The following is a 24,422-nucleotide window of genomic DNA, read 5'->3' on the forward strand; positions in this document are numbered from 1 at the left end:
ACAATTACAAGGGATGAATTTCAGGAACAGCATGAAACATAGAAGACCTGGGTCATCAAGAAATCAACGGACTAAGAAGGAGACATGAGGATCTCACCGGAATATCATGCCAAATACAACCAAACTGAATGCAAACTCGGACGAAGATTGATATTAAAGTCCTAAATCAATGGTCCATTTATTATTGCCTCATAATTTATCAACCTAACACAGGAAGAAAACCTTGAAAATGTAAAGACTTAAACCTCTGCAAAAGTTTAAACAGATCCCAAATGCAGGTCACCGGGAAATTGTTAAATTTATGTTTTCCTAGCTGCAATTATTTTTTGATATTCTTCTTTTATAGCATTCATAATGATACAGTGATGCCAAATACTTCACCTCAGAGCAGTCAAGAAAATATCAAGACAAATTAGATACCAATCTTCAAGCGAACAGAGCTCAGGTCCCTCTGCAAACTATTCTAAGGAACAACTTTAGTTTCATGAAACATTTGAAACTCTATTTAATGTTTTCGTGAACCGAATTGAAAATTGTTATTTAAACTTTAAAGGAGATAGGTAAGTTATAGTTGTTCATGGGGACCAAATACAAATAAAATTTCATTACCTATCATCTAATTAGCTTTTTCTTTGCTTACTTTCCAGCATGAACTGGTTTCCAACGTATATAATAACATCCAAACGTCCGCATAGGAGAATTTCTGTGTATACATAGTATAGCCGGGCGGCTATACTCGGATTTTCTCAATTTTTTTAAAGAAACTAATTTTTTTTAAAAACGTATAGCCGCATGGCTTTAATCGGGTCCTTTTTTAAAAAAAAATAGTATAGCCGCGCGGCTATAATTGGTTTTAATTTTTTTTTATTTAAAAGGAAGAGTATAGCCTAATTTTTTTTAAAAAATAAATAGTATAGCCGCGCGGCTATACATGGCTGAATAACAAAAGAAGATCGAATTCATAAATGGAAGCTACCACGACAAACCCACGATTACAGTTTTCAATCGGACACTTAAAGAGTTTCCTTGGTGCTGAAGAAGATGACGATTTAAGTCGTCCTTTCTTCTGAAGCTGGAACAAACGTATGGCCACTGTAAAGAATAAGCTAAATGAATTCAGGAACCAATAACCATAGTTTCAAAATACAAGTGAACAAGCATTCAATTCTAACTGAACAGTACGTGATTGAGGCTTGCTTGCTGGAGCTTCCCAGGAGGTATCCTACCTGGTACTGGTCCATTCAAGTCAAACACCTCTCGCATTTTGTTGCTCTTTGTGTGGGATCCAATGCTTCACGATATCTAAAGGATAGTAGTTAAAAATGTTGAATCCTGCAAAAAAATTATCTTCAATTGATGCGAAAATTACAGGACCTTCACCCGAAAAGTAAGCAAAGTTATAGACACAATCAGCTGTAATGAAGCTATCAAACTAATCGGTAGCAATATCAAGCTATGCAAGCTGCCGCTGGTTTCCTTAAGACAACTTCAGACACCAATACTAATGGTATGGAATGATGTGAAGGTTATTAACAATTTGAAGTTAATAGCAAAAGTAACCAAATTAGCACCACATTCTTGGCAAGTATTGATTTTCCCCTCTCTCCTTCCCCATCCCCATCAGCCTCTTTGGCCATTTCCATCTCTTCCTGTAACAAAAGTAACCAAATTATAAGTAAAAATTAACATAATCAATCTGAAGACAACCCAGCTACAGATTTTGTTTAAAATACAAAAACCAAATGAACCCACAGCAGTAAATCCCTCAAATTCGAAAACCCAATTCATAAAAATTCATAATTGGACCATAGAAAACCAAAATTAAAAAGGACTGAAACCTTGTGGTGAGTGAGGATGTGAGAAGCAATCAGGTTCTAATTTTATCTGAGTGAGGATGTGAGAACCCTAATTTTTTAAAACAGAACCGTTATGAAAATAAAACTGCTTACAACCGTTTGGCAGAGCAATAAAGACTTTAAAACTCGGGTTTTCTTTAAAGTCAGGAAAACAAATATTATAAAATACATAAATAAAAAAAAGGGACCCGCCTAGGCCGATTTTCGAATTTTTTTCAACCCGCCTCATGGCTGCAGCAGCGCATTCCCTCCTCTCGCACTCGTCGACTCTCTCTCCTGCCTTCCGTTTTACCACCAAAGCTTTTCGCTCTTTCCTCAAGGCACTCGCTCGCCTCGCTCCAACCAAAGAAGCTTTTCACAAAGTTGTCACTTGTCGTGATCAGTCTCATTCTCGATGATGTCTTCACTTGGGACGACGTCGCATACTATATCCAAACCGGTTCAGATCTCAGGGGCTACTCGGAAAAGATCAAAATTAGCAATCGCGCTTTCCTTGGTAAGTTATACAATACATTTTTCTGCTGCCAAATGTAAATGTACCAATTGCTCGCTCATCTCTCACACACTCCACTCCAAATTTTATTGAAATTGCTTGCAGGAATCGCACTCTGAGTTCCTTCCCTTTGCAATTGAGGACCATTCACAAAGGGTAAGCTCAAATTCAGTGAATTCAAATACCCGTTTCATGCTCAGATATAGCACCGAATAATTTTCCCAAATCTCTAGTTTTGCTGAGAATTTACGTATTTTCAAGGACGTGTTTACTTTCCCACCAGAAAGTTCAAACTCTAATGGCGGTTGCATTCATCGCTGAGCACAGGACGAGAGCTGTGGGATATGTAATCAAAAGCTTAGGGGAAGAACACGGTCCAGGTATAAGGAATGAGCTACAGTTTGTTTCTGCGATTTGCGCCACCTTTTTTTTTACCTTGGTCTAGGTGATTAAACAGTGAATTATAATCAACTTTTTGATGCATCTCTAGCAAGTCATTTTGGCTATATTAATCTGTATGATGAATGGCAACTGGCTCATTGGATTAGTTGGTGCTATATATGTATCTAGTAGTGCCTGTACATAGTTTGTTATTAGATCGACATGAAGGTTCTGTGAAAGGGCTTGATGATGAGGTTTTGAATATGACACTGTGTGCGCTACAGCATTGGCTAGAGAGGAATATAAGATTTGTTGTAGGGTTAGAAATTTCAGTGGTAGCATTAAGTCTGGTCGCTTTTTCAATTGTCATGTAGGGAGGAAGCCAGCTAACTCTTTTATTGTTGTTCATTTGATTTTCTTGCAACTTTTCATTTTTAACATTTTTTATGTGTACTTCTTGTTGGAATGAGCTTATGGAGTGCACATGAATGGGTATGTTGAGAAGGATGGGAAGAATTTTCCATGGATAGCGAAGAGAAGTCAATAGAAACCCACTTATATTATATATATATATATATATATATCCAGGGATGCTTGATCATCTAGTTGCTAGGGGACTGGTTTGTAACAAGCTTTCATCTCGCTTTAAGGCATTTTAGTTTCTATTCTATCAGTATTTAGACTGTCAGTGCTCAGTGAGAGCTTGCTTGAATATTTGCTTTTGGTATCTAGAGCCTCCAGACCTTGATGAAATAACATGGGCAGTCCCCGACCCCGAAAGAGATGGATTTACATGACATGTTCCTAAATTAGACGGCTCTAGTGCACTTTAATGTCAAAGTAATAGGTGAAACTACTTGACCCAAGAACTGGTTGGATTTTATGGTTGTAATATGAGGCAACTGGAAGAGCAAGGGGTCCTTCCTTGCCTGATATATGTTTTGTTTTGCAATTGGCTGGGATGCCATACTCCTTTTTTTCAAAAAAATAAATAAATAAATAGTACACCACTGGCTATAATCCGTTTTTCCAATATTTTAAGAAATAGTATAGCCGCGCGCGTAAGCTTGTTTTTAATTTTCCACAAAGAAATAGTATGGCCACTCGGCTATACTCGGCTTTTGTTTTTGAATAAATAATATAGCCGCGCGGCGATACGCTTTTTTACCTTTTTTTTATAGTATAGCCGCGCGGCTATACCTGGTCTTTTCCCTTTCTTTAAATTTTCAAAAGAATTAGTATAGCCATATTCCCTTTTCCCTCATTTTTTTTAAATATTTATTAAAAAAAAATACTGGGATGCTCTTTTTCTTTTATATATTTTCCCCGATTTTCATTTATCAATAAGAATATTTTAGAGTATTATCAATTACTATTAAGCCATTACCCAAGTCTCTATTGTCCTCTTTTGATTTTTTTCTTTTCCAGAGTCATTATCCATATAAAGAATTTAATCATTTGACGTTTAATACTGTATTATAGTTTTATGTTACAGTACTCACTTGGTTCTCAATTGTCTTAGAGTTGAGTAGTCCTGGTTCACTCAACAGTTAATTAGTATGGATTAGTAGGGGGAAAAAAAGCCTTTTTTTTTTTTTTAATTATTGGTAAACAAGAAAGAAGCATTTTAGTATGGAAGAAATACATCCAAATCTACAAGTTATTCCATAACAAAAAAGAATACTCCTCCATTTTGATTACATATATAACGTCAAACAAATGAGAAATAAAATATTCTTTCATGGTTTAAAAGCCAAACCCCAATATGATGCATATTGCATAAGTGCAGAAATCGACAACCAGAGAAAGCAATAAAACCATGTACGTACCACCAATATCTTCATCACTCCGCTGGACAAAAGTTAAGACTGAGTTTCAGAGAACCAACACGAAACCCAGTAAACTATACAAAATGAAAAAATATTGCATGACCACTCTGGCAACAGCCAAACTAAAATCAAAGAAGGAAAACAGTATATTTTTTGATATTCTTCCTTTAAGGCATTCATAATGATATAGTGATGCCAAATACTTCACCTCAGAGCAGTCAAGAAAACCAATATCAAGAGAAATTAGTTACCAATCTTCAACCGAACAGAGCTCAGGTCCCTCTGCAAACTATTCTAAGGAACAACTTCTTAGTTTCATCAAACATTTGAAACTCTAATGTTTTCGTGAACCGAATTGAAAAAGGTTATTTAAACTTTAAAGGAGATTGTAAGGGACCAAATACAAATAAAATTTCATTACCTATCATCTAATTAGCCTTTCATCTCAAGTAAGAATTTTACTTTGTAATTGCAATTACAACCACAAAGATAAAATGTTGGTTCCCGCAACAACATCTATTTGCTTTTATATATAGCAGGATGCTTACAAAATTAAGAGCATGAGCCTTGCATATATATATGACTTCTATTGTCATAACATTCCTATATAATTTAGAGCAGAGGCAAATTCGCATTCATGGTAAATTGGTAATTAAAATCTAATGAAAATTCCGAGTTGACTTTTGTAATATTCTTATATTCTTTCAAGTGGAAGCCCTTTAATTGATTGAAGACTATGGTTCGATAGAGATGGACACCAACTGCTAAATTAAGTATCACAACTTTACTTTTTAGTTGAGACCTAAATAAGCTGCTAATTCAGGAATTTTATTTGAAAGGAAAGACAAATCTGCTGAAAGGAAAAAGAATATGGCCCATATAACCACTATTTTAATATGATTTCCCCGATTATATTTCTATCGCTTTGTGGACCTTATTTCTTTCTTCTTTTTTTCTTTTGTTCTTTATAAAAACTCTACTTGGTTCACAATTGTTCTTAGAGTTGATTATGGAGTTACATATATAACATCAGACCCCATGATTACATATATAGACAAATGAGAAATAAAAGCTTCTTTCATGGTTTGCTGAATTGCCTGTTTTATTTTAAGCGAAAGAATATATCTGTCTTTCGAGAAACATAAGCAGAAGCAGTCTTGTTTAAAATAATGAATTTGTAGCTTTTCCGATGGTTTTCGTTCTTTAGTACGTAACATAATTTAGACCTTTCGTGATGACTTTTAGGTGTCTAATTTGTTAAACTTCTTTTTGGACTGTAAAAACCATCGCTAATCGTTACGAATACATGTTTTTGCGGCGAAAGGAAAATCGTCGGTAAACATTGAAAGAAATAAAATTTACAAATTTATAAATAAACCCAATCCTAGACATGTATTTATAAAAAAACCCAAGCACTATTTAAACATAGAAACACACCCAAAATTAACCCCAAAGTCAACTTTTTGGGTGTGTTTATAAATGGGTTTTGAGTGTGTGTAATGATGGGTTTTGGGTGTGTTTATAAAGTGTTTTGGGTGTTGGGTTTTTTTATAATTTCAACCTCCATTTTGGGTGTTTTAGTGAAACTCCCAATAAAATTCTCTCATCCCCCCAACCCGTTCAGATAATGATCTTAGTCCTACAACTTAATTCTAGTTGAACTTTTGACTCTAGTTCTTCTTTTTGACCTTTTCCGAAATATTACGCAGATCGAAGTACTTTTCAACTGTAGCAACATAATCTTCACAGATGGTATTTCCGGATCAATGATCCTACACAACTAGAAGAAAATACTTTCTTCCAGCTGATTGATGATCCGAAAGCATCAATAATCCAAGGATGCACTCTAACTCCAACTATAACCAACCAAATTGGTGTCATCAAAAGTCACCAAATATATCACCGACGCAGGTCAACGTCAAGGCTATATAAATCACAATGGTCCAGGCATAACAGCGCATCGTTAATCATCTGAATTGATTAAATCCTGTCAAGAACCTGGAGATGACAACAGAGAATTCTTTAATATCGATACAATAACAGTACATATGAAAACTAATTTAAAAGCCAAAACCCAATAAGATTGCACACTGCATCACTGCAGAAATCAACAACCAGAAGAAAAAGCTGTTAGAATTTATTTTCAAGTTTGCATTCCATCAATTTCACAAAATAGTAAGATTTCAAAGCTTCCAACCAACATAAGCATGTAATCAGATCCTAACTCGCTTCGCACAAAGTAGACCAGACCAAAAGCCAAGCCAAAATAAATCAGAAATGATTTCCATATGAATCGTCAAATGCAACCAGGGAATCAGTTTCCATTTCTATGAAGTTGAACTATAAATAAACTATCTGAATACTACATTGATCCGTTTTGGCTTGGCTACTTGTGATAACTTACTTCTGTTAGTCACTAGTTCATTGTTTATAGCCTTAAAAAGGCACAGTAACATGCACAGATATAGACTCGCACATTCATACCTGGGAATCAGAGCCCGACGACACAAGCACATTAAGAACATGAGAAAAGGCAAGGCCTGTTATGCTTTTTTGATCTGCTGCAAATTATCTGAAAGATACGTGCCAATCCAAAATCTGAAATTTTTGGACTCATCCTTCTCATCCAACAGAACATTACTTAGCTTCAAACAGGAATCATGGTGGAGATAAACAAGAGTGCTCTAGCAACACCTTGAATAATATTGAAGCGTTTAGCCCAATCAAACACTGCTCTTCTCATTGGATCTAATCAATACACCCATTACCATTAGAAATGAAATCAATAGTCCCCCAGAGTTCGGCATACTAGGATAGGAAGAACTCAGATATTATCAATGATACTGAAGAAAGATTAGGTGACAATGAGAAATTTGGCCAAACATAAAGGGCCAGTGAAACTAACCCAATAATATCGATATCATATCCAAGCTTTCGTTGAGCTTTACAAGATTCTTGTGCTGGAGTTCGGAGATCAACAGAAACTCAACCTTCAACTCTTCGATGCAACATAGTCATTTTCAAAAAATCGGCCTAGGCGGTGGGCGCCCAGGAGCTAGGCGGGACTCTTTTATTTATTTATTTAGATATTTAGATATTGTTTTTCATGACTTAGATTTCAACTACCAAAGACTCGGTGATGGTGGTGACCAAGGACGAGAACGAAAAATGCCATTCTGCTCATCCCATCTTCTTCTCCAACAATGATGTGACCGTGTTCACATTGGACCGGTTTGTTCTATTTCATTAGTGGGGTTTCCAGGCACTGTGAGAGAGGCTAGAAGATGATCATCAAGGTCTTGGAACCAGCAAGCCCACCTCAATCTGGTGACCAGAACGAGCAGAAGAATGATGCTGCAGTTGCAATGGCCGCCATCACGTCTGCAACTCTCGTTGAAATATAAGTACTGAGCTGATAGAAAATGTAACTAAGCCTATTTAGCTAATGGTGTATTCACTTAGTCACTAAAATGACAGGTGTTAGGCTTGAGTAGTGAAAGGCTGTACAAGCCACGTGTAATATTTTTAGAGAGCAGTTTTAGATGAAGGGTTGTGATACAAAGTATGTAATTGTATCCAGCTGGTCTTTCTAACGGGAATATAGCACACACACAGTCTGCTCATTTTATCAGAGCATTGGAATGAAAAGCTTCTGCTGATTTTATTCATCCTATATTTCTCTTTGCTCTCTTCACCTATTCTTCACAAAAACTCTAACAACTCTCATGTCCTGCATTATGTCATTTGTGGGGGTCCTTTTCTTCTAATTGCAGTGATCTGCGATCGTTACTATAATTTTCTTGTGGTTTGTTTCAGCACGGATACTCCGATTTAGATCCGAATCCCGTGTCGGATATGCTATGATACGAGTTGTCAACCAGTCTTTGATGCACGGACACGTATATCCAACATTCCGGACACGAGTCGGATACTTGTTTTAGAGTTTGCCAGCCGTAGGTCTACTTTGCACTCCAACAATTCTTCTTCTTCTACTGTATCTTTATCTTATTTTTATGTTATAAATATTTTGATAACTATATGTTAAATTATTAATATATTTTTAACTACCGTATCATATCCTAGTTTTTGGATATTTTTTGTATTGTATCGCCGTATCCGCTTCATAGGTGAGTTGAGATTAAAAGGAGTGTAGGATTGATTGAGATTATGAAAATAAATTTGTATCAAGTATGATATTTCTCTATTGAATTATTATTATTTTATTATTTTATCATTTTTTTTTTGGTATATATTTGTTTTAACTCTTGAACATATTATTTGCATCCATATCTTAGTACAAAACATAAACGAGATAACTCTCGGAAGCTAGGGTTATTTCTACGGGAAATTTCAAACAGATCATTGACATCGTTGGTGTCAACGGACAAATACGTATAAAAGCAGCAGCAGCAGCACTAAGACCTTCCAACCTTGGAAAACAAAGCAAACAAATTGTAACCAAATTCGAAACCAACTTTAAACTTTGTTTCTGGTCTAATTGACAATATTTCTTCTTTGTTTCTGGTCTTCGGAAAAGTGCCACAAAATTTATATCTTAATGGCATGCAACAAATGTTTCAGTTAAGATTGCAGGGGTTCTGAATAAAATGAATGGTACAGCTAGATTTCCTACATGTTATCTCTGCTTCCATATAATTAAATTCACTAATATACTGATATGAATGACAATATGCTGAACATTGAAATCTGAGTTGTGATGTTCTTCCAAGAATAGGAAAAGGAATGACACTTACAGTGTTCCCACAACCTTCTGAGTATTTGTTAGAAGCCGTGTCCCTTGAACGATACGTGCCAATCCAAAATCTGAAATTTTGGGGTTCATGTTCTCATCCAAGAGAATGTTACTGACCTTCAAATCTCTATGTAATACCTTCAAATACGAATCATGGTGGAGATAAAGAGGTCCTCTAGCAATACCCTGAATAATATTGAAGCGTCTGTGACAGGACCCACTCCGAATTTCTCGGAACCCGAGATTTAACTCAGGAGACCCCGCATCACCCCATGCCGGTTCACTCCTTAAATCTATGTCCTCGCTACTGAGAGGATTAAGGGTATGAGACTTCACAAATTTCGCAGTCTCTCCTAGAATTGAACATTTCCCCAAAATTTCCACCTGCATAAAACACATTTTATAACTCAACCGGCAGCACGCACAATATAATCACAAGCAATTTACAGAAATGGCCTCCGGCCTTCAAATGATTCTAGCATAACTGCCCACAATGTTTTTAAAATAACTTAATGCATCAAACATGCATATAATAAATTCAAAATCTATTTATGCACCCTTCACTCACTTAGTCCCCAGGACAAGCCTCAATTTAACCAAGTTTCGAGACCAACAACGAAGTCCAAACCAATCTCAATAAGACCACTTAAGTGGGGTCTAACTGTGGCTGCACCTAGTAATTCAGCCGCCACGCACTCTACTAAGGGATCAAGCCACACGAGCTCTTTCGTATCATTCCTGGCTCCTAATATCAACTAAGCCATTACCACCATACAATTTCATACATTCTAGGATTTATCCATCACAATACACCAAACACAATCACACAGCTCCCCTCATACGACGGACGCACCCGCCTCGTGTAGGGCCTACACGCTGCTAATCCAAAGACGCTGTGACTCAACACCGGGCCTGCTACATTCTCACCGCGCCTCACACAATCATATCTCCTCATACGCCGGGACGCACCCGCCACGTATGGGGTAACACGCAACAACACGCTGGCTAATCCAAAGACGGCGGCGACTCACACCGGGCTCGCTACATTCTCACCAGACCATCACACAATCATATCTCCTCATACGCCGACGCACCCGCCACGATGGGGTCCGCGAACACGCTGGCTAATCCAAAGACGCTGCGCGACCTCACACCGGGCATGGCTACATTCTCACCAGCCCTCACACAATCATATCTCCTCATACGCCGGGACGACTGGCCACGTGATGTCCTGCTAACACGCCGGCTAATCCAAAGACGCGCGGCGACTCACACCGGGCTCGCTACATTCTCACCAGCCCTCACACAATCATCTCTCCTCATACGCCGGGACGCACCCGCCACGTGATGGGGTATGTCAACACGCCGCTAATCCAAAGACGCTGTGACTCACACCGGGCCCGCCATTCTCACCACTCACACAATCATATCTCCTCATACGCCAGACGCACCCGCCACGTATGGGGTATGTCAACACGCGGCAAATCCAAAGACGCTGCGTGCGACTCACACCGGGCTTGGCTACATTCTCACCAGCCCGCACACAATCATATCTCCTCATACGTTAGGACGCACCCGCCTCGTGATAGCAACACGCCGCTAATCCAAAGACGCTGCGGCGACTCAACACCGGGCCTCGCCACATTCTCACCGCCTCACACAATCATATCTCCTCATATGTCGGACGCACCCGCCACGTGTGGTCTGCCAACACGCTGGCTAATCCAAAGACGCGCGGCGACTCACACCGGGCCTCGCCACATTCTCACCACCACACAATCATATCTCCTCATACGCCGACGCCGCCACGATGGGGTCTGCAACACGCCGGCTAATCCAAAGACGCGTGCGACCTCACACCGGGCATGGCTACATTCTCACCAGCTCACACAATCATATCTCCTCATACGCTGACGACTCGGTCACGATGGGGTCCGCTAACACGCGGCTAATCCAAAGACGCGCGGCGACTCACACCGGGCTCGCTACATTCTCACCACTCACACAATCATATCTCCTCATACGCCGGACGCACCCGCCACGTATGGGGTATGTCAACACGCCGCTAATCCAAAGACGCAGCGACTCACACCGGGCCCGCTACATTCTCACCAGCCCTCACACAATCATATCTCCTCATACGCCGGGACGCACCCGCCACATATGGGGTATGTCAACACGCCGGCTAATCCAAAGACGCGTGCGACTCACACCGGGCCGCTACATTCTCACCAGCCCGCACACAATCATATCTCCTCATACATTAGGACGCACCCAGCGATGGGGTCTCAATACCCGCTAATCCAAAGACGCGTGCGACCTCACACCGGGCCTGATTACATTCTCACCACCGCACACAATCATATCTCCTCATACGCGGGACGACCGCCACGTATGGGGTCCGCAACACGCTGCTAATCCAAAGACGCGCGCGACCTCCTGCTGGCATTCTCACCAGCCCTTATATCGTTTCACTTTGGCTTGGCTACATTCTCACCACCATCATATCGCTCACTTGGGCTGGCTACATTCTCACCACTCATATCGCTTGTTCACTTTGGCCGCTACATTCTCACCACCATCATATCAGTTCACTTGGGCTCGCTACATTCTCACCAAATTGACGGGTTTAAGGGCCTCAACATAATCACAATATGGGGGGGTACGTGGGTAGTGCATATAGCACTGTAAACTAACATTCGATCCTTTTATTTACTTTTTATACAACCACACAATTAAATATATAATATAATTTCTAATCCTATATTAACCTCAAACAATAAAGCATTCCATAAACTCCCCCACTTATATTCACAAATTTATATCCTAAACCCACAATATCCATTTAACTCAACAACGCTCAAGACCTGTCACTAAGGTCATTCGAACCCTCAAATGAAGATAAGACTATCCCGGAAGTCTCACGGTCAACCTAGGTCAAACGGGCCTGCAGGGCCCACAACCTCCAAATTCGATCCGAAGTTCCTATAAGTTCTACACTGTGCTCTAGGACACATGTCCTCGCAAGTTTGGTCCAGATCGGACGGTCGGATCGCCACGATCGCACGATTGACGGTTAGTAAACCTTACCCCTAAGGTTGGCATTTCCGAGTATCCGGACTCCGCTTACTATCCCAAATCCTATACGATCCTCGTAATACCTAGATCAACATATTATAGCTTCAGACCATCCAACACCCAAACCTAGCAAACCCGAAAATACGCGATATGCGATTTCCGTTCGAACTCTAACGGTATCCAAATGAGATCCGAGCACACCACGCCGCGGACATCGAGAGGATCACAGTGGGACAAAATGCCCCTCAGCTACAGGCCCACGCGCCGCCACATTCGCACAGGCGCAGGTGTCCAAAGCGATATCGATCGCGGAAAACTTCCAAATCTAGAGCCAAGACTCCTACCCTAGGTAATACACCCAATTTGGAGTCACTTTGTTCTTGGGCATACCCCAAAAATTGACCGAAGTGGCCGGAATCTCCTCGAATCCGCCAAAACTCAATTCAGAATCGAGTTGCCTACGCTACAAATTGATCAATTCCTACCCAACAGTTAGAGCTCAAAAATAGATGAGAAAGCATACCTTGATCGCAAGATTTGGTGTCCGAATCCGAATGAGCCTCCGGAAAATCTGGTAAAACCGCCGCTCGCAACTCCGCGTATCGCTGCCGACGAAGAACGGGTGGGGTAGGACGGCGAGTCGCCGTCATTTTGGGACCGCCCGACCCGAGTGGTGGCCGGATGAACGAACGGCGGCCAAAACGTGGCCGGGCTGGTATCGCGAACCAGGAGAGAGAGAGGACGCGGGAGAGAGAGAGAGAGAGAGAGAGAGAGACGGGGGCAATTCCGTCTTTTAACCAAAAACCCATTTCAAAATATTTACGATTATGCCACTGAGCTTCATTTGATCATATCTCTCTCGTTACAACTCCGATTCGAGCTCACTACGTGTCTACGGACTCATCTCACCGTGCTCTACGCAACAGTACAACCGGAATTTCCAAATTCCTTCCGGATAAGAAAATAACTAAAATACCCATATCCCACGGGTAATTTCTCAATTCCACTTAAATAAATTAAAACATGGGATAAATTTGAGTCGGGTGTTACAGTCTGCCCAATCAAGCTTAGGTCTCCTCGCTGGATCTTATAAATGCTAACATTCGAATATAACTGTTGACGAGAAAATGGTTCTGTACTTTTCCCGCGCAACTTAGTGATATGTTTTTCCTTCGGTATGTTATGGCCTCGATAGGGCGTTATACCAGAAGATAGTAAACGCCGGTAAGTCCTAGGTACCGTGTGGTACCGCCAAAGGCTCTCCGATGCTTAAGTAAGTACGGATTTGATAAGTTTGAACTACAGATCAATAGGCGTATGCCGTGAGTTACTGATTGATTACCTCCAACTGTGGTAGCTGTCCTCTTTATAGGCCTTGGGAGGTGTACAATTTGTTTAGAGTTTCGATGTGGGACTGTGGACCTCGATTGTGGGACTGCCACGTGTCCCTGAGGGTGAGGTTGCCCTAATGATGCGACCGGTAGGAATGATGCTGAAGAAAAGGTGCCGAAGGCTTCCATAGCTCGGGTTTGGTCCACGTGTCCGATGTTCATTGGCTGCTCATTTTGGTATAAACAATAACCAATAGATGAGTGTCCAAGCTTCTGTTTGCATGAACTCATAAATCAGTAACTTCTCATTTTCTTTGACGCAGCAGCCCATGATCCAAGCAAGATATTTATGTTGGAGCTTGGAGATCAACAGAATCTCATTCTTCAACTCTTCTATGCCTTGCCCTGAGCTACTAGATGGTCTTTTTACTGCAATTTCCTTTCCGTCTTGTGGACCCAACGTACAAATCAATCACTGCATTCATGTCCTTATCTTGTAGTTGCATAGAATTGTAGCTGTTGTGATACAATTTTTTCCCTTAGAAAAAGAAAAGGCAAAATAAAAACTCACCTCGTAAACTGGACCAAACTGAGTTTGTTTGTGATGCCGAAATTGTTCGTAGCAATTAATATGCTGTCAAAATTATAGATGAATAGCTCCGATGGATCTTGGTTTCTAATATATCCCTGAAGACTGTCTCTTGAAGTCTCAATAGTATCAGTCAATTTAAAGAACTTTGTTGTTACTTTGACTTTTCCTGATTTGGCAAATATAACAATCAAATACTGAGTCAGATAAAACCTTCAAAATTTCTTTGTTATCTTACACAAATGAATTGCATCCCTTTTGGTTAGCTCGCAATCCGTGCAAACCAACCACCATGGCACCCAAGATATTAAACCAATAGCTGTGATCAGGCTGACAATTAACTTGGTTCGATTTCCTTCATCTGAAAAAATGAATTTGTAATGCAAACAGTGTGGGACAGAAAAGAAAAGATATTTATACTTAAAAGCTGTGCAAGCAATATTATTATCATTTACCTATTTCTGTACTGTCTAGGAGAACAAAATGATCTACTCCGTCAGAGGAAAACTCCTGTATATAAGGTCTTTGCACCAGGCCAAACACCCTATATTATTAACATATGCATAAGCCAAGCAAGAACAATTATTTAGGCATTGTATCATGCACTCTTCAGCATTCGAAGACTTGATATATTCATGGTAGTTCAACCGTACCATCTTCGAAAACCCATCTCCCTTTCCTCTCGAAGTGACTGACTTGCTTGAGTGCTATTCTCACAAAACAATTTTGTTTTCCTCACACACCCTGCTGTCCTGTTTCCTTTGCTCCATTCCTCATGTGACTTAGGTACAAACCCTTTCAAACACTTGCAGATTGGAGATTCAGAAGTTCTGCAAACCCCAAAAAGGTCCACATGTTCCATAATGGTCACATGGATTCTTTTGGGCCTGCCAGTTAAGATTCCAGTTCTCACCATGTTCGATCGGATTACATAAGCTTTAGTCTACCATCTGAAGAGACATCCATATATCAGAGTTTTGTCAAATACATAATAAGAGAAATACTTTGTTCCCTGCTGCACATTAGAACATCGAGAAACCCAGGCAACCTTCTGTTTGCTAGATTCTGCGCAAATTATCCCTGAAAGATACGTGCCAATCCAAAATCTGAAATTTTTGGGCTCATCTTCTCATCCAACAGAACATTACTTAGCTTCAAACAGGAATCATGGTCGAGATAAACAAGTCCTCTAGCAACACTTGAATAATATTGAAGCGTTTAGCCCAATCAAACACTACTCTTCTCATTGGATCTAATCAATACACCCATTGCCATTAGAAATGAAATCAATAGTCCCCCTGAGTTCGGCATACTAGGATAGGAAGACATTATCAATGATACTGAAGAAAGATTAGGATGACAATGAGAAATTGCAGCCAAACAAAAAGGGCCAGTGAAACTAACCCAATAATATCGATATCATATCCAAGCTTTTGTTGAGCTTTAAAAGATTCTTGTGTTGGAGTTCGGAGATCAACAGAATCTCATTCTTCAACTCTTCGATGCCTTGCCCTGAGCTACTACTAGATAGTCATTTTCGAAAAATCGGCCTAGGCGGTGGGCGCCCAGGAGCTAGGCGGGCGCTTAGGCGCTAGGCGGGACTCTTTTATTTATTTATTTATTTATAGATATTGTTTTTCATGGACTTAGATTTCAACTACGTACCAAAGACTCGGTGATGGTGGTGACCAAGGACGAGTACGAAAAATGCCATTCTGCTCATCCCATCTTCTTCTCCAACAATGGTGTGACCGTGTTCACATTGGACCGGCCTGGTTTGTTCTATTTCATTAGTGGGGTTTCTGGGCACTGCGAGAGAGGCCAGAAGATGATCATCAAGGTCTTGGAACCAGCAAGCTACCCTCAATCTGGTGACCAGAACGAGCAGAAGAATGATGCTGCAGTTGCAATGGCCGCCATCACGTCTGCAACTCTCATGTCCTGCATTATGTCATTTGTGGGGGTCCTTTTCTTCTAATTGCAGTGATCAGCGATGGTTACTATATTTTTCTTGTGGTTTGTTTCGGCACGGATACTCCGATTTAGATCCGAATCCCGTGTCGGATATGCTCTGATATGAGTCGTCGACGGATACAGTCTTTGATGCACGGACACGTGTATCCGACATTCCGGACACGAGTCGGATACTCGTTTTAGAGGTTTTAAGAGGGAAAATAAAGAGGAGATAAGCTTTAACTGTAGCTGGTTGAAAAATTCGAAGAGTTCGCCAGCCGTAGGTCTACTTTGCACGATCATACTCCAACACTTCTTCTACTGTATTTTTATCTTAGTTTTATGTTATAAATATTTTGATAACTATATATGATATTATTAATATATATTTTTAATTGCCGTATCATATCCTAGTTTTTAGAGATTTTTCGTATTGCTTTCGTATTGTATTGCCGTATCCGTATACATGCTTCATAGGTGAGTTGAGATTTAAAGTAGTGTAAGACTAGAACTGATTGAGATTATGAAAGTAAATTTGTTTTCTCTATTGAATTATTATTATTTTATTATTTTATAATTTTTTGGGTATAAATTTGTTTTAACTCTTGAATCATATTATTTGCATCCATCTTAGTACAAACCATAAATGAGATAACTCTCGAAAGCTGAGGTTATTGGTTCGAGACTTGGATTTGGGGTTTGGAATATAAAATAATTTTCTATCATTTTTAAATAATTGAAACTGTATTTTGAAACCACTAGCCTGAACTTTGTCCCTCTTCCTATTTTCACCTGAGAAAACTATGACTTCTAAAGTATTAAAATAAAGACCTATTTTATGTCTCAAGATTTATGGGACATAGTTGATAGTGGCTTCAATAATCCAGAAAATCTAACCATGGAACAGTTGAGTTAACTAAAGAAGGATCAACAAAAGGATGCAAAGGCCTTATATGCCCTGCAACAAGCCTTGCATGATGCGATTTTTCCAAGGATCATGGGAGCCACAACTGCAAAGGAAACATGGAATACCTTAAAGGGGGAATTTCAAGGCAATGCCAAGGTATGTGCGGTTAAACTAAAACTTTGAGAAGAGATTTTGAAAACAATAAAATGAAGGATTCTAAGACCACACAAAACTATTACGCTAAAATAAAAGAAATAATCAATCCATTGAGAGCCTATGGAGAAAATATTAATGATTCAAGAATTGTAGAAAAAATACTTATAAGTCTTCCTGATAAGTATGATCCTTTAGTTACTGCCACTAAACAGACAAAACATTTAACTAGTTTGTTAGTGACAGAACTAATGGGCTCTCTTAAAGCATATGAGAAAAGACTGAGTAGGCTAAATGAAAATTCATCAATTGAAAGCGCCTTTAAGTCAAAACTAAATTTAAGGTCTTAGAAAACTAAAGAAGGGGAAAGAAAATTTGGAGAAAGTTCTAGAGGAGAAGATTATAAATCCAATAAGAATTGGGGAAATAAAAAAGAAATGAAAGAGAGGAAAAACTATCCTCCCTGCGGGGTGTGTAAAAGTAAAATGTCGAAATTGTAAAAAATTTGGGCACATAGAAAAAGACTGTCAAACCAAGAACTATCAAGCCAATTACTCAAAAGAAAGTAGAAGAATGAGCATGTGTTTTATGCTCATCAAGCCACGTCATAAGGAAACAAAAGAAAATAGTATATTGACAGAAACTGTAGTAACCACATGACTCGAGATGAAAGCATGCCTCCAACATAGACAAGTCCGTAAAATCCTAAGTAAAACTGGGAAATGGAGCATTGGTGAAGACAAAATGAAAAGGTACAATCTCTATCCAAACTAATAAAGGAACTAAATATATTAAAGATGTTCTACTAGTACCTAGCCTAGAGCATAATCTATTAAGTGTTGGACAAATGATTGAAAATGGATACTCTTTGCACTTTTCTAGAGACTCTTACACAATATTCGATAAAAGAAATTAAAATCACATAATAACAAAAGTAAGGATGGTAAATAGAAATTTTCCCATCCAATGGCAATTGGTAAAAGCCACAGCCATGAAAGCATAAGTAGAAAATTCATGGTTATGACATTGAACATTTGGCCACTTTAACTTTTATGCACTAAAAACTCTTTATCAAAAGAATATGATGAGAGACCTTCCAAACATAAAAGAGATCCATGACGTCTGTGAAGGTTGCCAACTTGGCAAACAACATCGACAAGCATTTCCATCTGGAAAGGCTTTGAGAGCTAAGACCTTGTTGGAGCTTGTTCACACAGACGTTTGTGGACCCATGAGGACTCCATCTCTTGATAACAACATGTACTTTATCCTATTCATAGATGAATATACTAGAATGACGTGGGTTTATTTTCTACAAGAAAGATAAGAAGTATTTGATATCTTCAAAAAATTCAAAACTCATGTCAAAAAACAAAGGGGCCACTATATTAAAGCACTAAGAAGTGATAGAGGAAAAGAATATACCTCTAAAGAATTCAACAAAATTTGTGAAGATGAAGGAGTATAGCATCAACTAACAGTTGGCTATGCTTCTTAACCAAATGGAGTCTCAGAAAGAAAAAATAGAATTGTCATGGAGATGGCAAGATCCATGATATTTGAAAAAGGCTTGCCAAACACATTCTGGGCAAAAGTTGTATATACAGCATTATACTTGCTAAATAGATGCCCAACAAAAGCTTTACAAAATAAGACTCCTATATATTGAGGCTTGGAGCAATATAAAGCCATCAGCAAAGCATCTCAAAGTATTTGGATGCATTTGCTATGTGCACATTCCTACGGAGAAAAGACACAAGCTAGAAGAAAAATATGAAGTTGGTATATTTCTGGGATACAGTTCCCAATCTAAAGGCTATCGAGTCTACAATCCCATAAGTAAAAAGTTCATGATAAGCCAAGATGTTGAGTTCGATGAATCGGTGTCATGGAACATGGAGGAAGAAAAAGTTGAAAGGAAAAGTGTTTAGTTAATTACTAATCAAAGTAATTGAAAAAGAGAAATACATATTATGCTGCTTAAAGGGTGTAGCCTACCTTTTTATTAAAATAAGAAAAAGAAAATTTAAAATTGAGTATCGCCGTGCGACTATACTATTTTTAAATATAAAAAGGACGACTCTAATGTTTAGGAGCCACGTGTCAGCACAAGTCTACTATTAAAAAAAATTAAAAACACATAGTATAGCCGTGCGGCTGTAATCTTTTTATTTAAAGGACCCTCCAGCAATTAGGCGCCACGTGTCCAAAAAAAGAAAAGAAAAACATAGTACAGCCGCACGGATATACTATTTAAATACCCTATATTTAAAAGGGCTACACTATTTAATAAATACATAAAAGGAAAAAGGAGCCCCCAAGTTGCATTAGTTTGTACTTTATAGGTATTAATTTGCTAGTTTAAATATATCCAAAGTAGATATTAATCGGCAACTATACAATATTTTAATATAATTTTTATAACGTATGTTATTCTTATTCAATAATACATGAACTTTGTGCGTCTTAATGAAAATTTTGTGAAAAGTATGTGTATTAAGCATTAAGAAATATGTACGAACATGTACAATACGACTATTGTACGTTTGGTTTTTAAAACAAGGAGACTACTCGGGCATGCGTTTAAAACACAATTACTAATTAAAAAAAGGAGACTTCTTTGGTTTTTAAAACACAATTACTAATTAAAGTAATTCAAAAAGGACAAGATATTACTTAATTACATATATTAAATTAAGGAAATTGGCCAAAAGAAAAAGTAAAGAAACTAATTTTATATTTTTAAAATTAAAAATTAAAAAAAAAAAACATGATCACTTTTCCCGACGAAATTTCATCGGCATAGATCTATGCCGGCAAAAGTTGCGATTAGGTTTCCCCCAATGAAAATACTTGTAGCCGATTTAAATTTCGTCGGGAGAGGTCTTACTTTTAAAAAATAAATATAAACTTAGGATGTTTAGGTTAATTATTTTATTTTATTTTTAGTAACTGCATAACATATTTGCCTGATTTAATTAGTTAAATTAGCTATTATATTTTAATTATTATTTATTTAATGACTAATTATGATTAAATACTTTAATTAACTTCATGAATTATATTACTTAATAAATAGTAATTCAATTTTTCTTTTCCTTTTTTTCCTTTAATATTCACTAAGTAAATAATCACTAAAAGGTTTAGTTAATTACTAATCAAAGTAATTAAAAAGTGAAATACATATTATGCTACTTAAAGGGTGTAGCCTACCTTTTTATTAAAATAAGAAAAAATAAAATAAAAACTGAGTATAGCCCTGCGGCTATACTATTTTTAAACATATAAAAAGGAGGACCCCAACCCCAACGTTTAGGCGTCATGTGTCAATACAAGTCTACGTTTAAAAAAAATTAAAAAACACAGAATATAGCCGCGCGGCTGTACGTTTTTTTATTTTTAAAAAAAGGACCCTCCAACGATTAGGCACCACATGTCCAAAAAAAGTATAGCCGCCTGGCTATACAATTTTTCAAAAAGAAAAATGTAGTACATCCGCTCGGCTATACTATTTAAATACACTATACTTAAAAGGGCTATACTATTTAATAAATAAATAAAAGAAAATAGGACCCTCTAAGTTGCATTAGTTTGTACTTTATATATATTAATTTGATAGTTTAAACATATCCAAAGTAGATATTAATCGGCTACTATACAATATTTTAATATAATTTTTATAACGTATATTATTCTTATTCAATAATATGTGAGAATTATTTGTATAATATATGAATTTTTTTTTTTTTTTGGGTTATATTGGCTTGCCTTATTTCCATTCCAAACATTCCATTTACTTAAGTTTACAATGTAAATAAGGAAATACCCTCATTTGGATTCAATTAAAAATACTAGAAAATCAAATTCCTAACAAATTAAAATATGAAAATCCAATTTTAGTATAAGATACAATTTATACCAATATTGATACCTCAATAAGTCAATTTAACTTTATCATAAAATTGTGTTTGCTAATTTAAGATGTAAGGAATATAAACCGCCAAAAATATCATTGAAAACATTAGTATTTCAAAAGTTCATTTTTCATACTTAATCAAATTTTGAGAGAAAACAGTTTTTCAAGTAGATGTGTGTGTAGTAATCTATATTATTGTGCATCAAAATTTGACTACATATCATTTATATAGCATGGCGTGACTCCTTAAAATTGAGGAGGAGCTCCTCCTCACAACAAATAGAGTTTTGACATTTCGTCAAATTGCTTGAACTTTATTTTCTTTTGAATTCCTTGAATTATTTTTTCTTTTGGAATTTTACAAGTTCCATTATCTCATTTGTTGAGAGGATGGAGCTCCTCCTCAATTTTAAGAATTACAATTTATCCCATAACAAAGAGCTTGCAATTGGCTAAACAGTTTGATTCTCATTCTACGCAAACCCATGGAAAGGAAAATAAATGAAACTTTCCCAACTACCCATGGGAAATGACCCATCATCTTGAGTCAAGAATAAGAAAATGGTGCATTTAATGCTAATTGTACTTTAGTTTCCCACTGTTACTTTCCACCAAAGGCTATAAATCTTAATCATCCCCTATTATATTAACCTTATATCCTCCTAATCAATTAGCATTTCGCTAGTTGTGGTCTGTATGGTTGCCTTGCCGCTCTGCATGCTTAGGTCTTCCCCGCGCTTCTTCAATTCTTGGGACCTAATGTACTCTTGTATTCTTCCCTACAATTCATTGTCTGGTATCAGCATGTCCGCCGTAAGATGGGAGCGGTTGAACGGATCCGACTGCAAATCACATTAAGTACATAAATTAGCACGCAAAGGAGATACATTTCATAAGATCAAGATTAATTAGCAGTGTTGATGATGTACATTATCACTAAGAAGATGCCTTTGGATGACAGGTCGGTCTACCGTGATTCTTGAAGAAGGCAAGATAACTGGATCCTTCATTAAAGTGTACTGCATGAAAGGAAATACAAATATTTATAATCAAAGCCGCGTTCCAACCTACCTACCTACCCACAAACACAAAAAACATACCTGAATTGGATCAAGGAATTCATCTGGAATGTCCCCGAGAACAGCTTCAGTGTCCATGGCCTCAGAAGGAGCAACTTTGGCTTTGGCACCAAGCTCAATAAATTCCTGTATGACCCTCCCATCTTCTCCAATTCTCCTTAGGACATCCGCTGCAGCACTAAACAACTGGAGAAATATCCAATGACATCAGTTTGCTACAACTCAAACATAATGATATTCTTGGAAGACAACTAGAAACTAAAATAATAATAATTGCACAGAAGTAAAGTAAAGCTTTGCCTCATCTTAAGTACCTGCTCATTGTACGACCGACCATCCTTTGAGATGGCAGCTGGAAAAATATTTTCTGTATCACCCTTCGCCAAATGAACGTATATGTATACAATCTTGAAATAAATTCATAAGACTTGTCCTTGCTCCAAAATATGGTGCACTTTAAGTCATTGATTATCTTCATTTGTCTCTCGTGAGACTTTTTCTTTGCTCTCTCCTCCATGTATATCTGGTGGTTCAATCTCCTCCATTCATTTCAATGTCTGAACTTTCTGTAACTTATTAGTTTTATGTTGTTGTCATCTTTTATTTATGCAATAAGGATCCTTTGTGGTATATATTGTCTTAGAATTGTTTGATTGTTTTTGATTGTTTTTTACATTGGTTTCATACATAGTAGAGAGATGTCAAACAAGGACCTTGAAAATGAGCTTGATGATAAAGCTAATTGGCCAAAGCCTATTGAGGACCATTTTGTTCATCTATTACATGAAGAGGCAAAAAAAGGCTTGCAAACCAATACTTTAGATAAGAATGAGTGGGCTGGGATAGAGAAGAAGTTGTTTGACAAGTTTGGGAAAAGATACCACCGTGATAAATTGAAGCAAAAATATAACCGATTGCGCAAGATTCACCATGAGTTTGGAAAGCTCATTTCTCAAACTGGGATGGGTTGGGACCCAAACATTCATTTGATGTTGGTTTTTTGGGTACAAAGCGGCTGTTGGCAACTTACCTTGATAGCTCTCTGCCCATCTCTCTCTCTCTCTCTCTCTCTCTCTCTCTCTCTCTCTCCACCCCATAGTGACCAAAAACAGCAGCTTTGGTAACTTTGTTTGGGAACAAAGCAGCTTTGGTAACTTGATGTTTGTTTGAGTAAAAGAGGCATTGTAACTTTCTTTTAACAGTCAAAACCAACTTGTTATTGTTCCTTCTCTCTCTAAGACTAAAAGAGTGGGGAAAAGAAGCAGCTTTGGTAGCTATTTTTGGGTAGAAACTAGAAAACAAGCGTCTTTTGGCAACTTGATTGCAATTTGCCGAAAATATCTTAATTATAAAAAATGAAGAAAAAAAATTGTTTTCAAGAATTCAACCAAACAAGTTTTAAGATTCAAAAACAGTTTTCAAGTTGCATACCAAACAACTTTTTAAAACTTAAAAAATGAATTTGAGAACCCCTTGTTTTTAAGAAAAATAACAATTTTTGAGTTCCCTACTTGGATAGGATACCAAACAAGCCCTTACTTTCCACCATAAGGTACAACAGAGCCATCGTTCTAATTCGTCTCAACTCTGAATCGGTTCAATCGCATCCCTTTCAGGTTACAACACCCAAACGTTGTCGTTTACACCTCCAAAATTCATGAGAGTAAAAGAATGGCAAAAGAGAGCAATTGGGTTTTCTTGTGGGCTAAAGATATATCTGTATCAGCTAATGAGCCCATTTCCTTTTAAAGTCAGGAAAAAAAAATTTGTATCGCCGTGCGGCTAGACTCGGTTTTTTGATTATTTTTTTAAATAGTATAGCCGTGCGGCTTTACTCGTTTTAAAAAGGACCCCAGTATAGCCGGCCGGCTTTAGTATAGCCGCGCGGCTATAATAGATTTTTTTTTCCTTTTTTAAGGAAGAAAAAGTATAAACTAGTACAACTAGGAGGGTCCTTTTTTTATTTCTTTATTAAATAGTATAGCCGAACGGCTGTACTCTGATTTTTTAAATTTTTTAAAAAAGAAATCGTATATAAATTAGACGGCTTGAATAGTTTGCACTTGGTATCTAGAGCCTCCAGACCTTCAATAAAATAGCATGG

General features: G+C 37.8%; 1 long non-coding RNA gene and 1 pseudogene across 1 annotated transcript; one reads left to right on the forward strand and one right to left on the reverse strand.

Annotated features, from left to right (window-relative positions):
* The first annotated feature begins 15,988 nt into the window (after positions 1-15,988).
* LOC148918009 (early nodulin-like protein 6 pseudogene) lies at positions 15,989-16,288 on the forward strand (annotated as a pseudogene).
* A 5,557-nt stretch (positions 16,289-21,845) lies between these two features.
* On the reverse strand, positions 21,846-22,728 carry LOC103327308 (uncharacterized). The gene is made up of 4 exons (XR_513772.3): positions 22,633-22,728; positions 22,340-22,504; positions 22,169-22,258; positions 21,846-22,081 (listed from the first exon to the last, which is right to left on the reverse strand). It is a non-coding gene; the product is annotated as an uncharacterized LOC103327308 (long non-coding RNA).
* Between the last annotated feature and the right edge of the window lie 1,694 nt (positions 22,729-24,422).

The sequence above is a fragment of the Prunus mume genome, linkage group LG4 (genome assembly GCF_029339155.1).
Source record: "Prunus mume cultivar Tortuosa linkage group LG4, ASM2933915v1, whole genome shotgun sequence".
Taxonomy (NCBI): Eukaryota; Viridiplantae; Streptophyta; class Magnoliopsida; order Rosales; family Rosaceae; genus Prunus; species Prunus mume.